The following is a 7,500-nucleotide window of genomic DNA, read 5'->3' on the forward strand; positions in this document are numbered from 1 at the left end:
CTGTTGTCAATAAAAGCTCTAAACCCAACACTGATGTAAAGCCATCTATTTCCCCAGAAATTAAATCATGTAAACTGATCAGCGGGAGGTTAAATGGACAAAAACATGTGTAAAAGGACAAAAATATCAAATGTAGTCAGAATAAAGATCAAGCTGATGCTTTAAGGGAAAGTTTGGACTAACAAATGGTATAGACAATTACTTTCTCCTAATACTAATGTTGATTTTGGTTAACTTTGACTCAAACTGATTGTTTTAATACAATCAAAGTGCATTTCATTTATGCACTAGGCCCAACTGACACATATACTTGATACCAAATACAAAAAAATAATGTGTAACCTGTTGGAAGAATGAAGTGGGTATGTCACTCACCAATTGGTCTGTACAAAGTTGAGACAGGACCTCAGCACTTGGTGTCTGCAACAAAAGACAACAATATAATGTCAGAAACATTCAGTTCTGCTACCCGACTAGATAATTAACTACAGATCATATTTGTATCAGTGAACATTATTACAGAAGGATCTGACTTCCTTATACCAGATTCTATAGAAACTTAACACTGTACAGTTCTGCTACCCAACAATATGAGGACAGTGTAACACACACACTACAATCACTGGTCATACCATATGAGGACTTCTACTTAAACACACTCATGTCCTTCACAGCTTAAAACAATATGAGGACAATGTAACACACATTACAATCACTGGTCCCACCACATGAGGAAGGCAACTGAAACACACTCATGTCCTTCACAGCTTAAAACAATATGAGGACATGACGACTGAACACATGTAGAGTTCATGTTCCTGACTTCTTACTTCTCCTGCTGTTGTCAATAAAAGCTCTAAACCCAACACCGATGTAAAGCCATCTATTTCCCCAGAAATTAAATCATGTAAACTGATCAGCGGGAGGTTAAATGGACAAAAACATGTGTAAAAGGACAAAAATATCAAATGTAGTCAGAATAAAGATCAAGCTGATGCTTTAAGGGAAAGTTTGGACTAACAAATGGTATAGACAATTACTTTCTCCTAATGCTAATGTTGATTTTGGTTAACTTTGACTCAAACTGATTGTTTTAATACAATCAAAGTGCATTTTATTTATGCACTAGGCCCAACTGACACATATACTTGATACCAAATACAAAAAAATAATGTGTAACCTGTTGGAAGAATGAAGTGGGTATGTCACTCACCAATTGGTCTGAAGGAGGTTGAGACAGGACCTCAGCACTTGGTGTCTGCAACAAAAGACAACAATATAACGTCAGAAACATTCTGTACTGTAAATCCCGACTAGATAATTAACTACAGATCATATTTGTATGAGTGAACATTATTACAGAAGGATCTGACTTCCTTATACCACATTCTATAGAAACTTAACACTGTACAGTTCTGCTACCCAACAATATGAGGACAGTGTAACACACACACTACAATCACTGGTCCTACCATATGAGGACTTCTACTTAAACACACTCATGTCCTTCAAAGCTTAAAACAATATGAGGACATGACGACTGAACACATGTAGAGTTCATGTTCCTGACTTCTTACTTCTCCTGCTGTTGTCAATAAAAGCTCTAAACCCAACACTGATGTAAAGCCATCTATTTCCCCAGAAATTAAATCATGTAAACTGATCAGTGGGAGGTTAAATGGACAAAAACATGTGTAAAAGGACAAAAATATCAAATGTAGTCAGAATAAAGATCAAGCTGATGCTTTAAGGGAAAGTTTGGACTAACAAATGGTATAGACAATTACTTTCTCCTAATGCTAATGTTGATTTTGGTTAACTTTGACTCAAACTGATTGTTTTAATACAATCAAAGTGCATTTCATTTATGCACTAGGCCCAACTGACACATATACTTGATACCAAATACAAAAAAATAATGTGTAACCTGTTGGAAGAATGAAGTGGGTATGTCACTCACCAATTGGTCTGTACAAGGTTGAGACAGGACCTCAGCACTTGGTGTCTGCAACAAAAGACAACAATATAATGTCAGAAACATTCTGTACTGTAAATCCCGACTAGATAATTAACTACAGATCATATTTGTATGAGTGAACATTATTACAGAAGGATCTGACTTCCTTATACCAGATTCTATAGAAACTTAACACTGTACAGTTCTGCTACCCAACAATATGAGGACAGTGTAACACACACACTACAATCACTGGTCCTACCATATGAGGACTTCTACTTAAACACACTCATGTCCTTCACAGCTTAAAACAATATGAGGACAATGTAACACACATTACAATCACTGGTCCCACCACACGAGGAAGGCAACTGAAACACACTCATGTCCTTCACAGCTTAAAACAATATGAGGACATGGCGACTGAACACATGTAGAGTTCATGTTCCCGACTTCTTACTTCTCCTGCTGTTGTCAATAAAAGCTCTAAACCCAACACTGATGTAAAGCCATCTATTTCCCCAGAAATTAAATCATGTAAACTGATCAGCGGGAGGTTAAATGGACAAAAACATGTGTAAAGGGACAAAAATATCAAATGTAGTCAGAATAAAGATCAAGCTGATGCTTTAAGGGAAAGTTTGGACTAACAAATGGTATAGACAATTACTTTCTCCTAATGCTAATGTTGATTTTGGTTAACTTTGACTCAAACTGATTGTTTTAATACAATCAAAGTGCATTTCATTTATGCACTAGGCCCAACTGACACATATACTTGATACCAAATACAAAAAAATAATGTGTAACCTGTTGGAAGAATGAAGTGGGTATGTCACTCACCAATTGGTCTGAAGGAGGTTGAGACAGGACCTCAGCACTTGGTGTCTGCAACGAAAGACAACAATATAACGTCAGAAACATTCTGTACTGTAAATCCCGACTAGATAATTAACTACAGATCATATTTGTATGAGTGAACATTATTACAGAAGGATCTGACTTCCTTATACCAGATTCTATAGAAACTTAACACTGTACAGTTCTGCTACCCAACAATATGAGGACAATGTAACACACACACTACAATCACTGGTCCTACCATATGAGGACTTCTACTTAAACACACTCATGTCCTTCAAAGCTTAAAACAATATGAGGACATGACGACTGAACACATGTAGAGTTCATGTTCCTGACTTCTTACTTCTCCTGCTGTTGTCAATAAAAGCTCTAAACCCAACACTGATGTAAAGCCATCTATTTCCCCAGAAATTAAATCATGTAAACTGATCAGTGGGAGGTTAAATGGACAAAAACATGTGTAAAAGGACAAAAATATCAAATGTAGTCAGAATAAAGATCAAGCTGATGCTTTAAGGGAAAGTTTGGACTAACAAATGGTATAGACAATTACTTTCTCCTAATGCTAATGTTGATTTTGGTTAACTTTGACTCAAACTGATTGTTTTAATACAATCAAAGTGCATTTCATTTATGCACTAGGCCCAACTGACACATATACTTGATACCAAATACAAAAAAATAATGTGTAACCTGTTGGAAGAATGAAGTGGGTATGTCACTCACCAATTGGTCTGTACAAGGTTGAGACAGGACCTCAGCACTTGGTGTCTGCAACAAAAGACAACAATATAATGTCAGAAACATTCTGTACTGTAAATCCCGACTAGATAATTAACTACAGATCATATTTGTATGAGTGAACATTATTACAGAAGGATCTGACTTCCTTATACCAGATTCTATAGAAACTTAACACTGTACAGTTCTGCTACCCAACAATATGAGGACAGTGTAACACACACACTACAATCACTGGTCCTACCATATGAGGACTTCTACTTAAACACACTCATGTCCTTCACAGCTTAAAACAATATGAGGACAATGTAACACACATTACAATCACTGGTCCCACCACACGAGGAAGGCAACTGAAACACACTCATGTCCTTCACAGCTTAAAACAATATGAGTACATGATGACTGAACACATGTAGAGTTCATGTTCCTGACTTCTTACTTCTCCTGCTGTTGTCAATAAAAGCTCTAAACCCAACACTGATGTAAAGCCATCTATTTCCCCAGAAATTAAATCATGTAAACTGATCAGCGGGAGGTTAAATGGACAAAAACATGTGTAAAAGGACAAAAATATCAAATGTAGTCAGAATAAAGATCAAGCTGATGCTTTAAGGGAAAGTTTGGACTAACAAATGGTATAGACAATTACTTTCTCCTAATGCTAATGTTGATTTTGGTTAACTTTGACTCAAACTGATTGTTTTAATACAATCAAAGTGCATTTCATTTATGCACTAGGCCCAACTGACACATATACTTGATACCAAATACAAAAAAATAATGTGTAACCTGTTGGAAGAATGAAGTGGGTATGTCACTCACCAATTGGTCTGAAGGAGGTTGAGACAGGACCTCAGCACTTGGTGTCTGCAACAAAAGACAACAATATAACGTCAGAAACATTCTGTACTGTAAATCCCGACTAGATAATTAACTACAGATCATATTTGTATCAGTGAATATTATTACAGAAGGATCTGACTTCCTTATACCAGATTCTATAGAAACTTAACACCGTACAGTTCTGCTACCCAACAATATGAGGACAGTGTAACACACACACTACAATCACTGGTCCTACCATATGAGGACTTCTACTTAAACACACTCATTTTCCTTCACAGCTTAAAACAATATGAGAACAATGTAACACACACTACAATCACTGGTCCTACCATATGAGGACTTCTATTTTCCTGTTGGAGGTTGAGACAGGATGGAGGGACAGCAGGGTAGTAGCTCGCACAAATGATTCTATTGACACAACAGGGAAGTGAGATTAATGAACTGAACACAACAGACTCTTTCAAAATAAAACAGGAAACATGGCATGAAAATACAAACGTGGTAATATACAGCCCTAACATAAATTCCTTAAAACGATGTTAATAACGTTATGCCAAAGTCAGCTAACCCACCACCAAACATAAGAAACTCAAAAACTTTAGAATAAAGTCAGAAACGCTGGGCCAGAAACCCAGACCGTGAGCGAATAACTATAATACTATTGATTTGTGCTAAATACGAAAACATTAATATTATCATTTAAATCCCCCCAAACATATCTTGTGTTGAAAAAAATGTGTGTTGCAGTTAGCTACACTTAAAAAGAGCTTAGGCTGACTGTCTCTGCAGTTGAAGATGCAGAGCACATGCTAGGCCGCAGGTCCCTTTAACTCCAGTGGGAATTTAAGAACAGTTAAATTTAACTTCTAATATCTATTGTTGAAGATAAATCTTAAGTAATTTTTTAACATTTATCATCATTCACCACTTTCAGTTTGTTCAAATCGATTGTGCATTGTTTTAATTCCGTTTAACTAACGTTAATTAGCTTGTTAAACATACAACTTTACCTTGCGAAGTGTGCGTCGAATCATGGATATCAAAGGTAAATACATACGTCAAGATAAATCTCTCCTGAGTGCTGAAGGTCCCGGATGTGCCGTTCACGCAGAGCTCAAGCGAGTTGGTATCTTGCCGTGACCAGCAGCTCTTTGGTTGAGGCTTTCGAACAATCAGATGCAGCTTTACTCACTTGTTGACCAATCACAGACGTCGTTCTATGCTCCACTGACGAAATGCTGCATCCTCTCACCAGCCACGGACTCTCCTCGTCCATTTAACAACAAAAACACAGCAACACGTGCTGTATTTGAGGTAGGAACACTTGAGAACTGTCACAATGTTTTGCAAACTGCTGTTACAGTTAATTTCGTTCCGTTAATTTGTTTGGTACCTATTGTTAAGTAACACTTGGTACACATGTGGTTAGCTTGCTGGTCTAGTTTAAGTTAGCATGGGCATGCTGTTCACTGATGGAGTAAGGCCAAATTTGTCTTGATATTGTCAGTGTGTTATCATAAACATGTCCTAATTTGTTATGAAAAGAAGAGCAGCACCCCTAGACCCCCAGGTGAAAATACAGATAATAGATAAGCAATTTAAGAAAATAAGTATAATGTGTATAATAAATGATTTTACTGTCACTTTCCTGGGTCTGTTGACCCAGCGTTTTAAGTTTTAGTTTGTTTGGATGTCGATGTTTATTTATAAGTTCTTTAGGTTAGCTAAGTTCATTTGTTTATTAGATTACCCTTGTTATGTCTGTTTTATTGTGAAAGTCCTTTTCCTATATCCAGTGTGTCTAGTTTTGTTTCCCCTTATCTTGTTAGGTCTGATTTGTCCCAGCTGTTCCTCATCCCCTCATTATCTCTCTGTGTACTTACAGTGGCTTGCAAATGTATTCGTCCCCCTTTTCCACATTTTGTCACATTACTGCCACAAACATGAATCAATTTTAATGGAATCCAATTGCAGCAAAAGGTGGTTCTACAAAGTATTGACTCGGGGGGCTGAATAATTACGCACACCCCAGTTTTCAGTTATTTATTTGTAAAAAATGTTTGGAATCATGTATGATTTTCGTTCCACTTCTCACGTGTACACCACTTTGTGTTGGTCTTTCACGTGGAATTCCAATAAAATTGATTCATGTTTGTGGCTGTAATGTGACAAAATGTGGGAAAGTTCAAGGGGGCCGAATACTTTTGTAAGCCATGCTGTGGATTAATAAGACATGCTGTGGATTAATAACTAATAAGTATGATTCAGTGCAGAGAGGTCTATTAACACATAGTGAGTGAGAAAGGTGACTGGAAAGGAAAAAACTCAGTGCATCATGGGAATCCCCCGGCAGCCTGGATTCAGGAGACGGACACTATCTCTACTTTCAAGATTAGGCTTAAAACTTTCCTTTTTGCTAAAGCATATAGTTAGGGCTGGACCAGGTGACCCTGAATCCTCCCTTAGTTATGCTGCAATAGACGTAGGCTGCTGGGAATTCCCATGATGCATTGAGTTTTTCCTTTCCAGTCACCTTTATAACTCAGTATGTGTTAATAGACCTCTCTGCATTGAATCATATCTGTTATTAACCTCTGTCTCTCTTCCACAGCATGTCTTTCATCCTGTTTTCCTTCTCTCACCCCAACTGGTTGCAACAGATGGCCGCCCCTCCCTGAGCCTGGTTCTGCCAGAGGTTTCTTCCTGTTAAAAGGGAGTTTTTCCTTCCCACTGTTGCCAAAGTGCTTGCTCATAGGTGGTCATATGATTGTTGGGTTTTTCTCTGTACCTATGAAGGGCCTTGAGGCGACTTTTTTTTGTGATTTGGCGCTATATAAATAAAATTGAATTGAAATTGAATTGTACTGCTGCATACTGTGACATTTACAGTTGCTTAGTTAATTAAGTGACTTAATTACTCACTTTTATTTACTAATTTAATTACTAAATGAAGCTGGAATTGTGCATTCTGCAGTTTTTAATAGTGTGTTATTAGTTTTTAAAGAAGCAATATGCATTTTATACTATATTGTAAAAAGTATAAGGTAAGTTGAATTTAAAATATAATGAAGTGTTGACTCTTTTCATCA

This window comes from Neolamprologus brichardi, unplaced genomic scaffold (genome assembly GCF_056152115.1).
Source record: "Neolamprologus brichardi isolate AB-2024 unplaced genomic scaffold, ASM5615211v1 NODE_ptg000038l+_length_1369362_cov_1, whole genome shotgun sequence".
In the NCBI taxonomy this organism is placed as follows: Eukaryota; Metazoa; Chordata; class Actinopteri; order Cichliformes; family Cichlidae; genus Neolamprologus; species Neolamprologus brichardi.